The sequence below is a fragment of the Emys orbicularis genome, chromosome 3 (genome assembly GCF_028017835.1).
Source record: "Emys orbicularis isolate rEmyOrb1 chromosome 3, rEmyOrb1.hap1, whole genome shotgun sequence".
In the NCBI taxonomy this organism is placed as follows: Eukaryota; Metazoa; Chordata; order Testudines; family Emydidae; genus Emys; species Emys orbicularis.
The window spans coordinates 200,269,527-200,284,671 of NC_088685.1; the positions used below are offsets into that span (position 1 = coordinate 200,269,527).

The 15,145-nt window shown below is 44.7% G+C and overlaps 1 pseudogene; it reads left to right on the plus strand.

Moving 5' to 3' along the window:
• The first annotated feature begins 982 nt into the window (after positions 1 to 982).
• Positions 983 to 13,149, plus strand: LOC135876314 (E3 ubiquitin-protein ligase PDZRN3-B-like; annotated as a pseudogene).
• Positions 13,150 to 15,145: the final 1,996 nt, after the last annotated feature.

The window sequence follows — 15,145 nt, forward strand, 5'->3', positions numbered from 1 at the left end:
CAGCCCTAAAAAGGAGGAGCAGAGTAAAAACTAAAGAAAGAAATCAGTGCAGGGAGTTTAAAATGCTTCCTCTCTTCAGCAACCAGACAGTCTTCCTCGCTCACATTTTCACAATCCAGCCTTAAACAACATACACTGAGGGCAACAGTCCGAAGAGCTGTGCATAAATTTGGGACCGTAATGAGAGTCCTCCTCCCATGATTTCTGAGCCACTATAGCTGCAGGGGAAAGCCCTCCAGCAGGCCACGTCTCCACCTGGGCAACTAGCCCTTCCCTTACTCTGTGCTCTCTACACAAGCTACCCAAATAACCTGTAATTCCAGTGGTTTTCTGCCGCTTCATTTGGGATTGTTTTTCACTCCCTTTTCTAAGAGACATAATAAAAAAGACTTTAAGCTACTGGTGGTGGTGGGTGGGAGGAATGTCCCAGCAGCCAAGCACCCCAGAGGGCCAAGGAGAAGATCTCTGGGAGTGAAACAGTTCCAACTTTGTGGGTGGGCTTATCGTCTGCCTGGCATGCCAGCAGCTCCCTTCTGCCCTTTTCGTGCATCTCCCTCCACCTCTTTTCCTGGCTCCCCTCCTGCACAGGGAAGGGAGCTGGCGTGGTTGCTTTCCCCTCACTCCGCAGGCGTGAGTCTGAGGCTGGCAGATTCAGCTTCTTCCCTCCTCGTCCTGCTGCATTTCCCTTCTAGGAGGATGCAACGAAAGGGCGGTAGTGGTGGGCGGTATTGGGCCGTAGCTCCTATTAGAGTTAATACGGGAGGGTCAGGGGACATGGTGAGCAGCTGAAAACTTCAAACCAAACCAACTCTGCGCTGCGCTGCCCCGCCCCTCTTCATCCCCCCCTCCCCCCTTCCCTGGAAGTTCGAGCTGCGCTGCCTGCATCAGCAGCCGGGCTGGCAGGAGGAGCAGCAGCCGCCGCCCCCCCTGGAAAGTTGCTCCCCCCGCTGTGCTCCCAGCCCGCTCTGCCCCCCCGCCAGCCATGGGCTTTGACCTGGATCGCTTTGCCGAGCCCGTGGAGCCAGATCTCAAGTGCAAACTGTGCAGCAAGGTGCTGGAGGAGCCGCTGTCCACGCCGTGCGGGCCCGTCTTCTGCGCCGGCTGCCTGCTGCCCTGGGCGGTGCAGCGGCGCCTGTGCCCCCTGCAGGGCCAGCCCATCTCGGCCAAGGAGCTGCGCCAGGTGCTGCCGCTCAGGAGCCTCAGCCAGAAGCTGGAGCTCAAGTGCGACTCCAGCCCGCGGGGCTGCGGCCGGACCGTGCGGCTCCACCAGCTGGCCGCCCACGTGGAGATGTGCGACTCCAGCCCGGCCCGGTGCCGCCACAAGGGCTGCCCGCCCGCGAACATGCGGGAGAGCTGCGAGCACCGCCCGGCCGGCATGTGCCAGCAGGGCTGCGGCTTGGTGCTCCTGCAGCGGGACCGGGCGGGGGGCGCGCGGGCGGGGCGGGGGGCACTGCTGCCTGCGGGCGCCGCGCAGTCAGAACAGCGGCTTGCCAGGCCAGAGGGCCAGCCTGGAGCAGGAGCTGAAGCGACAGGCCCTGAAGTGGAGCCAGAGGGAGAAGTCGCTGCTGGCTCAGCCCGCGGCGCTGCAGAGCGAGGTGCAGCTCCCGGCGCTTAGGTACCAGGTGAAGTTCAACCAGTGCATGAGCCACATCCGCAGCATCCCCAGGAACCTGGCCGGCAGCCACCCCTGCAAGGTGAGTGAAGGAATGAGCGGGCTGGGGGCCGCAGGAGCCCAGCCTGGCGGGCTCTGAAGTGAGCCGCCCCCTTCCCCTCAGCCCGCTGTTTGGTGTGGTGTGGCCCGGCTGCCTGTCTTTACACTGGGATCTCCTCTGTGCCAAGGCTGCTCCTTGGAGGGTGTCTAGCAGACAGGGACGCTGGAACAATTTGCATAGTGGGGGCACTGAGAGCCATTGAACTAAACTGTCAACCCTGTATGTGATGGAAGCCACTTCAAGCCATGGGGTGCGGGAGCACCCCTAGTTCCAGCCCCTATGCTATCAGCTCATGGGCGATCCTGCCAACGACCCTATCGACTTGGGACCAGATTCCCTGCAAGCCAAACTCTGCTGCAGTCAGCAGACCTACCCGAGCAGAGACTGGACCCTTTGTGGCATTTATTCCATCCCTACTTGTGTGGTCGCTTTTGGCAAATACAAATCGAGCTGACACGCACTGTAGCCTCTGCCCACCACACTGGACCTGGGATTGCACTTTCAGCCCCTGCAATTTGGTGCGATCCCCTAGAAACCCCCCAAAGGCAGAGAGGCAGTCAGTTAACACATGGCAGGTTAGTGCCACTCTCGGCAACCTAAAACCTAGCTCTCTCTTGTTGTGCCGATGCTTGAAAAGTCCGGAAACAGTTAAAGTGATGTAAATCAAACTTTTACATTTCATCCCCCCCATTCATTCAGCCTGGAAAACTCGTCATCTCTCAAGAGCTGTGAAAGCAGTTTCAGCAGATTCTTTCTGGCTCTTTCATTTTCTTTAAGAGTGCAAACGAAGAGCCTAAAATGCAGTCATAAATTACATGAGTCTTTTTAGGTTACGTGTTTCATGTCTCCTTTTGTAGTTTAAGAATCTGGCTGCTCTAAGGGTTGCACACCAGCAGCCTCTGGTAGTTCCCAGTGACTCAGTTTGGATGAGGATCTCATGTCAGGTTTGTCTGGAGTGAGAGGGAAACACAAGTGAGAGGAAAGGGCTTCAACTTAGCTGACAATAAACAAATTTGAATGCAAATCTTCCGGGGCAGGATGTCGAGATCAGACCACAATTCATCCAGCTGGGTGTGACCTTATTAATGCTGGTACTGTGTTTTCTTTAGATGGGGTTCCAGTTTCAGATAGATATGGAGCTAACAGATATTTTTTTCTTATAATTACATTATTAAGAAGTAGCTTGGGAAACAGTTTGTTGTTTAAAAACATTAGAATAGTTTATAGTTTAGGAACAGTTCTGCAGGGACACAGAAATGTCTTTAGTTTTGGAGAAGGGCATAATGATTGGCAGTTTTGACATTAGAGACCAGCGCTGCTGCTTCAGCCCTTTGCCAAGTCAGATGGCATTGCTTATTGAATTGCCTGCTTTTGATTGAATAAACAGACACATTTTACTGGTGAGATGGCTTAACATGCTAAAGGGTTTGTTCTGTAAAGCTTTAATTCCTGTCTGAAGGATTGCTGTGCAGAGTCTGACATTGTTGGTTGCAACCATGGTGAGAAGTGATTTAATAGAACTTAAGCGCCACTCAAGAGACTTTTCTTCCAAAATCTTTATTGACTCTTTTGAAGCAAAATCCAGAGGAAAAGATTTGTGTAGTCTGTCTGGCTTCTGAACTAGTATGATATGCTGAACTTCAAACTGCTATAAAAGAGACTCACATTTGGGGCACTGATTCAAGTTCTCAGAATTTTTATGTCCAGGATTAAGATGATAAATTCAAGGCTTATTGGAAATAAAATACTTAGTGTTTTAGAAACTTGAATACTTAATCTTTTTTTGCTACTTCCTCCTGGTGGCTAATCCATAGGGTTGGGGTGTTGGCTTTAGAAGATATGCTCACATATCTGCTTCACGTCTGGGAAGATATGACTAGAGGGAATGAAGAGAGCCAGCAATGATTGCAGTGAAGTGCCCAGTACGCAAGAAAAATAGTAATATGTGGGGAGGAGGTAGGGTGACCAGACACCAAATGTAAAAAATCGGGACGGAGGGTGGGGGTAATAGGAGCCTATATAAGAAAAAGACCCAAAAATCGGGACTGTCCCTATAAAATTGGGACATCTGGTCACCCTAGGAGGAGGTGAGAGAGAACAGGATTTTAAAAAGGACATTTTAAAAGGAAGTTGGCACATTGACATGAAGGCAGTCCTCTTGTGTAATGATTCAATAGCTATCATTTCTTGTCACTACCAGTAGGTGCTGCTGTATGTACTGCCTCAGAGAAATATGTTACAGAAGACCAGGAAAATTCATAAAACGCTCATTTGGAAGAAAAACCATCAATAAAGTAAAAAATGTTCCTCATTAATTTAAAATGTATCATGCTGTAATATAAAACTTCACTGCCACAGTTAATAAAAATCTGTTTGGATATCAGAGTGCATCCACATTCATTATTATATTCTGAATATTTTAAAATGTACATTTTCTTTACTTGTCAAAATTGCTTAAATTTACCAATGTATAGAGAATGACAAAACACAATCTTACTTTACTCGGTACAGGCTGAATAAAAATTTTCTGTAGGGATTATGTCTCCTGAAATACAACTGCTCTTATATGTGAAAATTCAAAATAAATTAAATTACTATGCTAAAGAAAGGCCTGTGATAATCTTTTTCATTTTCTTTGTATGGTTTAGAAAAAAATATTTAACCATTTTTACCTAAGGAAGTAGGTGTTTTTCATATATTATTATTTTTTAACTTTGGTTTCTTCACTATTTTTTATTGTGTGACTTATAAAATCACATCTAGGATTTTTGTGTGTGTGTTTTCTAGCTTATTTGCTTTACCTTGCTGTGAAGAAAAAAAGAAGAGAAAAAAGGTGTCTCCCCCACCCCCCTTTGAATTGCTGTGGAATCTGTATAGAACCAGCTTGTGGAGCTGGAAATGACAAGAGGCAGAGATCTGGGTGAAATCCTGGCTCCATTGAAATCAATGAGAAAACTCCTATTGACTTCACTAGGGCAGGATTTCACCTCATAAGCTTAATATGTAATGTAATTAGTATATACAGGGATTTGTTTTAAAGGTACATAAACATTTGGGGCCTTATTTCAAGAGGTGCTGAGCACTCCCAGATCCACTAACTTAAAGTTTTATGTGCTCAGCATCTATGAAAATCAGGTCCTTGGGCTCTTCAAAGTACCTGTTACATTTCAGTGGTATTTGTTTTTTCCATCGTGTAAACTCCTGTGTCATTTATAAGTATGTAGCACCATTTTAAATCAGAGTTTTCCATTCAGCTTGTTTGTGTTGCATTTTCCACAGTGAAAAGCTATAGAACATTGATACAGTCCCTTGAAGTATTCCTTTTCATGTAACATTTTTAAATTAGCATTTCACCCCCTTTTTTTTTAGGGAGGAGAATCTAAGCCATTAACCATCATGCTACAAAGAGAAAATGATACTTTGGGATTCAATATTGTAGGAGGACGACCCAATCAGGTAATCACCAAAGTAAATATAGTTTTTCCTTTTTTTTAAAGTACATAGATACTTTTTTATTATCATGTGGCTATTAGTAATAAAAACAAATAGCTGGGGCCAGCTTCTGCTTTCAGTCACACCATGGATCTGTACTAGCTGAAAATGGGTACAGAATTTGGCCTGCAGATTTAAGATCTGTGGTTTTTTTTTTTTTTTTTAAATCATTAGTTTTAACTATTTTTAGGACCCAGTCCTACGAGGCATAGAGTACCCGCAACTCTAATGATCGGGTCCATAATACTTTTAGAACAAACCTGGGAGCTGTCTGTAGTCTGAATTCATGCGAGTCATCTGTACTTATGCAAGTTGCCCAGTTGAAATCAGTCGGACTATTCAAATGAGTAAATGTTGCAGAATCAAGCACCTGTAATTCTGTGAAAAAATACTTGATTATTTTCATTAAAGGGAAAGATCAAAATCTTATTCTGTAGCTGCACACTACCTGCATCATAGTCAAAACAACTGTCTTGCTAGTGTATGCATTCAAATATATATATTTATTTTCCACCTTCTTGTATCTTAAATCAGTCTTCTAGCATTAATAACTAGCTTAGATTTGGAAAGACATTTTTTTAAAAAAATCCTAAAATATTAATACCTGTTTGCTTATATAATAATGTATTAAATGGTAAAGAAACTCGCTAAACTGAAAAAATTGATAGTTAATTAAAAATGTTTCATAGTGTTTAGTTAGTTACTATGTACTGATCAGAGGGTTGTTGTTTTTTTTTTGAAGTTGTAAAGCTGTAACCTGCTACTGCTCTTTTAGCAACAAAATATTGGGGGCAGGGAGTGTGTATGCTTGGTTTGCATGTCTTCTTCTTTTCTAAAGCTATATTTAGTGATGCCAAGGAGTCTGCTCCCATTAGCACCAAAGCCCAAGAAGTACAGGGCCTGCTCTGCAGAATTTCACTGCTAGATCTTGTGGGTAAATATGAAGTTCTGCAGGTATCATATGCATTTTATAAAGAGTTCCAAAGTATGAGCTTGTAAGATTTCTTAAGGGAAAGGATGAAAGTCCAGGACTCTAGAAGACATGCATATTATAATACTTACATTGCAATGTATAACACCTTTTCATAGTCCTGGTAAATGAAATCCATAAAATCTTTATTTTGGATTGCAATGTGACTTCTACAATTTAGGGCTGTGGAAGAACTTGGATTTTTGCATGAAGAAAGCAACTCTGTGTTTGTTTGATTTCCTGGGTTTTCTTGGGATTTCATTTTTTGAACTTCTAGATCACTGAAGTATTCACGTGCACATAACATATATTGAACATTTTTTAAATAGTAACATATTGAGGGTCTAGTTTCAATCTGTGAATGAAACCTTAAATTTTTCTAGAAAGTTCAAAGGGAAGTGATGAAAACAATCAAGGTTCTTATTATGCCTATTAAGAAAAAATAAGTAAGTTATAGCACTGTCTGTAATGGGGAGGTTATTGCTGATTGGGGAAAGGATGTGATTTTTGTGCAGAAGCAACTGCCATTGATTGTTGAAGAGATGGAAGTTGGTGGAGTTGTGAATTGTTAGGTGGAAACTTCTAGAAGGTGGGCAGGGCATCATATAACTTGGGTCTGTATAAAGCTGGCTACTTCGTATTACTTTTCAGTCTTCAGTATTGAACTTAGTTTTTTCCCCTCTCATTCTAACTATAATATATGTGAATACTACAAATAGGTGATTTGTGTTAGTGGCTACCAAATATCAGTGTGAGACAGAACTGACTCAACATGCCTGAAGCTGAAGAAAATCCTAGGAAACAGGGATTGAATGGACTACAATAATTAAAATAGATCAGCGTTTCCCAACCAGTGTGCCACGGCACGAACAGGTGTGCCACAGAATTTTGGAAAAGTCACTTGTGCGGAGAAAAAAAAAATCTCATTTATTTTAATTTGCATTTTGTGCTATTGCTCTTTGGATGTATGCATGTGAGACAGACATTACACATGCTACGCTCAAATGACCCTGCTTTGCTCTTTGTGATGTCACATGGTAGCTGTGTTTTCTTATCAACTGTTAAGTAAGAGTGCTGAATTTTGATTTGAAGACTTGTAAATGGACGAATATTTGAAGAAAAGAGAATCTAGCACCTCCACATGAAGCTGAACATGAACATAAGAAAGTCAAAGTGGTGAGCCAACGCTACGGTGAAAGTTATTTGCAATTTGGATTTTCATTTACAGCTGAACCATCTTGCTGTCTTTGACAGTGTTGTGTGTGGGGGGAGAAACTCTCAAGCCATGCAGTCGTGCCAAGTGATGACACCTTACAAGCAAACATCCGTCCCTTGTCAACAAGGGAAAATATTTTTTTGAGCGTTTGAAGGATCAAACTGAAAAACAAGTGCAAATGATGAAAGACTGTAGCAGTTTCTGATAAACCACTGGAAGCAAGCTACTTCGCTACTTGTAGCGAAGGTGAAAAAGCCGTTATACAGTTGTAGAAATACTAATTTTACCAGCATGCAAAGAATTGATGACAGTAACGTTAGGTGAAAATGCAGTCAATGAAATCGCAAAATTTCCCCTTTCAGATAATATGATAAGTCGCCACATTGATGATCTCAGCTGACATTGAGACTGTGCTCTGAGAAAAATCAAATCAAGTGGAAAATTTGCATTGTGGCTTGCTGACTCAACAGATATCAGTAATCACACTGAACTCTTGGCTAATGTCAGGTATGTTGATGGAGATAGTATAAAAATTTTTTATTTATTTTGCAGACAACTGCCAGGTCACACGACTGGAGAGGGAATCTTCAGGGTGACAATGACCTGCCTTGAGGAGGGAGAATTGCACTGGAAAAATTGTCTTAGTGTTTGCACAGACGGAACTGCCTCCATGACTGGAAAGACAAGAGGTTTGTAAGCAAGGTCAAAGAACAAAATCCAGATGTGCTGGTGACCCACTGTTTCCTGCACCATGAAGCTGTCGTGGCCAAAAAACTGCCAGAAGAACTTTCCTCAGTGTTAGATGGAGCAGTAAAGATCGTGAACTTAATAAAATCACAGTGCTTAAAATGTTGCCTTTTCTCGTTGTTGTGTGAGGAAATGGGAGCAGAACACCAGAATTTATTTTTTCACATAGAAATACGCTGGCTTTTCCATGGAAAAGTTTTCTCATGTTTGTATGAGCTCAGAGAGGAGTTAAAGATAGCTTTGGAGGAATCCACATACATGGACCTAATCGCTGATGTGGCACGGGGTGCAAAACTTGCCTACTTGGCTGATATATTCCACCACCTCAATGAACTGAACAGGAAAATGCAAGGTAGAAATGAGGATCTTGTCTCTTGCATGGATAAACTTGAATGAGTTCAGATCTAAGTTAGCCCTCTGATGTGAAAAAAGTAGCAAAAGGCACAATAGAAATGTTCACCCTGGAAAGCACAGCAGATCCCATTGGCAGTATTTTGGTCAATGCCTTTTCTGAGCATTTGAAAAGTCTGGAAGAAAAATTCAGCCTATATTTTCCTTCAACCTAAATAAAAGATTTCGACTGGGTCTGGGATCCTTGAATTTCCTCTGCAATGGAAAGTGCTAAGAATCTTACAATAATGACTCAAGAGCAACTTGCTGAATTAAGGATGGACCCCTCTTTTAAAAGTAAGTTTGGCAATATGCCTGTGGACTCATTCTGGTTGACATTGGCAGATGAATACACGGTAATCTCCATTTTGTTGCCATTTTCAACAACGTACCTGTGCAAGTTAAGTTTTTTCAAGCCTGAATTACATAAAAAACAAGCAAAGAGAGCATATGAGATCAGTGGAGCAAGAGCTCCGAGTTGCACTGTCAACATTTCCTGCCGGGATTAAGCGATTCTGCATATCAAGGCTAGCTCAAATTTATAATGAAAAGTAAGTTTTGTTATGATGATTTTAGCGTGGAGCTGTGGTGCGCCACAGAAATCTTTTATTGAAGTAAGTGTGCCTTAAGACTGGAAAAGGTTGGGAAACACTGAACAAATACTATTATCTAATATAAAAATGTAAACATTGTGTCAAGAATTGTTGAGTAACAAGATAGAAAGGGTGTGTGCTCATCTCAAAGTGCAGGAAATCATTTTTTTTCAGGTTATTCAAGGAAAATGTGCATTGCATGAAACTTGGTTTAATGAAGTGAAACAGAATGCTGATTGGTCCTGCAAGCGACAGATTTTTGAGGACAAAATTATGTTCTACTTACAGAATTGCAAGCTTTTCCTTTTGGATCACCTGTGCCTTTCTGTGTCTGAGGGATAAATATACTTACATTTTATGTGTGTTGTGTTTCATAAAACAGTTGAAAGTTTTTTCACTGTTTTTTTTTTTTTCTTCCTTCCCTCACCTGAAAAAAACAAACCAAACCCATAACAACCTCGTTATGATTTATCTTAGCAGAAAAGAAGTTATTTCAGAGGGCTATGTGTGGGTTGTATGTTTTTTAAAGGAGAAGATGATGTGGTATGCTAATAAGACTCTATAAGTGAGAACTTCACTCCTGCTCTGGACTTTTGAGGCTGCGGGCTCCCGGTTCTGGTGGTGGGAGAATTCTTCTGTTGCCGGCACTGTGGAGACAGCCTCAGGCTGTCCTCCATGGACCCCATCACAAGCCCTGCCATAGGAGTATACTGGGGGCAGCAGGAGCGTGTCAGATACTGGGTTTCTGGGCAGCCCTGCAGCTCTTGTGCAGCCCAAGGAGGCTCTGGTAACTTAGGTCCCCAGCGCTGGCTAAATTATGCCTGGGGGAAGGGGGGGTGGGGGTGGGGGTGTGTCCAGCCATCCTGAGAGCAGCTCAGGATTGGGAGGGCATAAAGGTAGTTTAAAGCCATTTTAGCCCCCTCCTGCCATCTTGGACTGCGAGTTCTTTGCTTCCCCTTGTAGAACCGAAGCACAAACTCTCGCCCCATGAATGCTGAATCCAGGTGGCAAAGACTGCCAAAGGATTCTGTATGTCATGTACCTATGTTGTCTATTTAGGCTGTACCAGATTCATCCCCTTACTCTCATCAGATAGTACCTTACTTTATAAAAAGTCATTGAATAAGGTGCAATTTTATATGAGTAAAAGTATATTTATATTAGTAAAGTTATATTTTTCGTATCTGAAGGGGACCCTCAGTAGAAGTCTATTTGTTTACATTAGACCATTTTGAAACATTTTTGGACCTGTTCATTTTTGGACCTCTTTTTAGGATGTGAGGCATGAAAAATCGAGGGGGTAGGCAGCAGGTGTTGATTTACCAGCACTTAATTTAGAGCAATACTGTCGACTTGAAATCTAGTCGGAATGAAAGCTCTTCAGGACAGTAACTGTATATTTGTACAGCACATAGCACAGTGGAGTGTAATCTTGATTGTGGTTTTGCTGTAAGAAAGACCCACACAAAGGACCCAATCCTGTGAACACTTATATACATGAATAGTCCCATTGGTCAGGGCCTAACTGACAACATACAAAGTACTGTAAAAAATCTACAAAATAAAACAAACTGGGAAAATAGTCTTTCAGACATTTTTGTTGTTTGTAACATTAAATAATAGGGCTGTCAAGCTGTTAAGGCTGCTTCCCCACTTTGAACTTTAGGGTACAAATGTGGGGGCCTGCATGAAAACTTCTAAGCTTAACTACCAGCTTAGATCTGGTCCGCTGCCACCACTCCCAAAATGCTAATTTTCTTCCCTGGGTAGCCTTGAGAGACTTTTCACCAATTCCCTGGTGAATACAGATCCAACCTCCTTGGATCTAAAAACAAGGAAAAATCAATCAGGTTCTTAAAAAGAAGGCTTTTAATTAAAGAAAAATGTAAAAATTATCTCTGTAAAATCAGGAGGGAAAATAACTTTACAGGGTAATCAAACTTAAAGAGCCCAGAGGAATCCCCTCTAGCCTTAGGTTCAAAGTTACAGCAAACAGAGATAAACACTCTAGCAAAAAGGTACATTTACCAGTTGAGAAAACAAAGATAAAAACTAACACGCCTTGCCTGGCTGTTTACTTACAAGTTTGAAATATGAGAGACTTGTTCAGAAAGATTTGGAGAACCTGGATTGATGTCTGGTCCCTCTCAGTCCCAAGAGCGAACCACCCCCAAAACAAAGAGCACAAACAAAAGCCTTCCCCCCACCAAGATTTGAAAGTATCTTGTCCCCTTATTGGTCCTTTGGGTCAGATGTCAGCCAGGTTACCTGAGCTTCTTAACCCTTTACAGGTAAAAGGATTTTGGAGTCTCTGGCCAGGGGGGATTTTATAGTACTGTACATAGGAGGGCTGTTACCCTTCCCTTTATAGTTATGACACAAGCGATTAAAAATTGTGATTAATCGTAAAATTAATTTTTTTAGTCATGATTAATCGCTTGATTAATTGCACTGTTAAACAATAATAGAATACCATTTATTTAAATATTTTGGATGTTTTCTATATTTTCAAATATATTGATTTCAATTACAACACAGAATACAAAGTGTACAGTGCTCACTTTTTATTTTTGATTACAAATATTTGCACTATAAAAAACAAAAGAAATAGTATTTTTCAATTCACCTAATACAAGTACTGTAGTGCAGTCTCTTTACCATGAAAGTTGAACTTATGAATGTAGAATTATATAAAAAAAAAATGCATTCAAAATTAAAACAATGTAAAATTTTAGAGCCTGCATGTCCACTGAGTCCTACTTCTTGTTCAGCCAATCGTTCAGACAAACACATTTGTTTACATTTGCAGGAGATAATGCTGCCTGCATCTTGTTTACAATGTCACCTGAAAGTGAGAACAGGCGTTCTTATGGCACTGTTGTAGCCGGCATTGCAAGATATTTATGTGCCAGATGCGCTAAAGATTCATACAGTAACTCCTCACTTACAGTCATCCCGGTTAACGTTGTTTCGTTGTTACGTTGCTGATCAATTAGAGAACATGCTCGTTTAAAGTTGCACAATGCTCCCTTATAACGTTGTTTGGCAGCCAACTGCTTTATTTACCGCTTGCAGAAAGAGCAGCGCATTGGAGCTAGTTGGTGGAGCCTTGGAACCAGGGTGGACCATCAGCCTTCCATCAACTCCCCACTCCCCTAAGTTCCCTGTGTGGCAGCCGCCCAGCAGGCTATCAATTGCCCGGCACTCAGGGCCGGCTCCAGGCACCAGTTTGCCAAGCAGGTACTTGGGGCGGCCACTCTGGAGAGGGGCGGCACGTCCAGCTATTTGGCGGCAATTCGGCGGACGGTCCCTCACTCCCGCTCGGAGCGAAGGACCTCCCGCCGAATTGCCACCGCAGATCGAGAGCAGAGGAGTCCCCTAAGTGTCCTCTGCGAGCATCTCCTGTCCCAGAGGGCCTCATCCAGTTGCCAGTGGCCTAGTGTCCGTGTCACCCGAGCCACCACCTAGAGAGAACGGGAGGATTCAGTCAGCAGGGGCTGCTAATCTGCCCCATTCACCAGGGCTGCCATCCTGTGGCTTCAGCATTAGTATCTGGGATGACTTGGGGCAAGATCTCGACCTCCCCGCAACCCATTTCACTGCTGCCAGAATCTCTCCTGCCCGGCCCTGCTAGAGGCCCCTCCCTGCCCAACCTGGGTGGGGGTGGGAGGAGAGGGTTCTGAGAACTTGAGCTGTGGTTTGGAGGTGGATCAGCTGTCAAGGGCACTGAGGGGGAGGTGGCAGGAGCTCACCCTTCAAGGAGGGGGTTTGGCACTGGAGGTTACTAGAAAGGACAACAAGACTCCATTCTGGGGGTCAGGAGGTGAATCCATCCCATAGTGGTGGGCAGGTGCTGGGTGGAAGTGCTGCTGGTTCCAGGTGCTCTAAATTCCCCCTGATTCCTCGGGGCGTTTGAGTCTCTGACAGGTTCTCGTTCCCTTGCAGCAGGAGGACGTCACGGCCAAAGTGATGCACCAGCTCCGCAACCTCCGGCTCTTGCGCCAGGTGCCTGAGGGGCTGTGCATCTGAGGCCACCAGCAACTCCCGCTCCCTGCTGCAGGTACTGCTCTGGCTCACTGTAAATGGGGAGCTAGTGGAAGGGGAAATGGAGCCCCCTGGCACTCACTAAAAGGGAAAGTGGTGGATTCTCCATCTCTTGATGTCATTGAATGAAGACTAGATGCCTTTCTGGAATGTGTGCCCCCAAAAAGTAACTATTGTACTATACAGGAAGCCGGTGATCATGCAGGGGGTTAGATTAGATGCTCTAAAGGTCTCTTCTGGCCATCAAGTCTACTAGTTTTGGAAAAACTGAGTGTAGCATTGGGAGCAGCCTCTTATGTTTTACTGTCTAGCCGGCTTGCTTCCTAGAATGAACACGCATTGAGTGGGGTGATCCACAGAGAGTAGCTCAAACCTTCAAAGTGTCTGGCCAGCAGCAGGACATTAGCACTTCAGGGGAGGGGTATGTGTGGCAGTGACATCACAAAGGCCTTTTGCAGGACCTCAGCCTATTGGTCAAAGGTGGTGGGGAGGTGGTGACCTCACAGAGAGATGCTGACATCAGCCAGGCAGGACAGGGGCGCAGGGCCAGGGAAACCTCAGAGACCCCTGTGGCTTTGCTTTAGCAAATCTCCTTCTCGAGGTCTCTCTTTGAGGACTGAGAGAGTATTAGGGTTCACGTACGTGAGTGCGAGGAGGAACCTCTTTTGAGCTTTCTCCTTTCCTTTTACTGATTTTACTAGAAAACAGACATCCCTGTTTAGAAGGTAAGAGTCTCCGAGAGGTTTGGAACCTGTTCAGTCTGATCCACCTGGTGCCAGCTGAATTCTAGGCATGGAAAACACTAGTTTAAGGTGGCAGAATTTTATTCCCCACCTGGGATTTTGTCCCATACAATCACTGGGGACATTAGGGTTTGTCCTTTTCGTTTTACCTTTTCCTCCATCCCTCCTTCCTTTCTCTTCATCTCTTCCTTCTTTTGTCCTTTCTCCTGTTCCCCTCCCACCACCAGGAGGGTTGAGGCGGGCTGGCTCCAACTGGCTGTAGGGTGTGCTGCTGCAGGGGCTGTGGGTTAGGAGAGTTCCTCTTGGGGAGGCAGAGGCAGAGCAGAGAATGAGCTTGGCTGGTTAAGTGGTGACTGGGCTTTTAAGGGGACCATGCTCCAGGTTCATGCCTTCCTGTCATCCTGGAGCAGCTGGGGAAGCAAGTCCTCATGGAGGGCCCTGCCCATATCCCTGTTCTCCAGGCTCCCTTGGGGGCAGAGGAAATTAAGGGTCTAGCTCTAGCTTCTATCCTCTAGCATCTCCTGCAGAGCAGCTGAGGGGAAAAAGAGAGTCCTGGCCCACGGGGGACTGGGAGCTGACAGGAAAATGCTGATGGAGTCCCCTCTCCCTCTCCCTTCCATTAGAACTCAGCAGAATTCCCCAGGATGGGTCACCACGTGGCACAGGTGACTCTGTTGATCGGTGACCCAGCCCAGGACATCAGGCAGCAGGCCAGGGAGGGGGTTTACCGGCTCTACCAGCTGCTGCTGCACCAGAGGGGTAAGGAACCCAGCTGGGAAATGGCACCCGATAGAAGAGTGAGACTGGGACCCCAGCCAATTTCTCTCAGACTGACCCCGGCTGGGGGATGAGTCTCTGTCTGTCTCTTTCTCTGTTCTACACCCCTCCCCTGCAATTCTGTTGGGCCAGGCACGCAGCGAGGACTCTGCCCACTGTGCAGCCACCAATGGGATTGGAAGGACACAAGCACTGCTACCAGAATGACACGTGTGTGTGTGTCATAATTATAAAGGGAAGGGTAACAACCCTCCTGTGTACAATACTATAAAATCCCTCCTGGCCAGAGACTCCAAAATCCTTTTACCTGTAAAGGGTTAAGAAGCTCAGGTAACCTGGCTGACACCTGACCCAAAGGACCAATAAGGGGACAAGATACTTTCAAATCTTGGTGGGGGGAAGGCTGTTGTTTGTGCTCTTTGTTTTGGGGGTGGTTCGCTCTTGGGACTAAGAGGGACCAG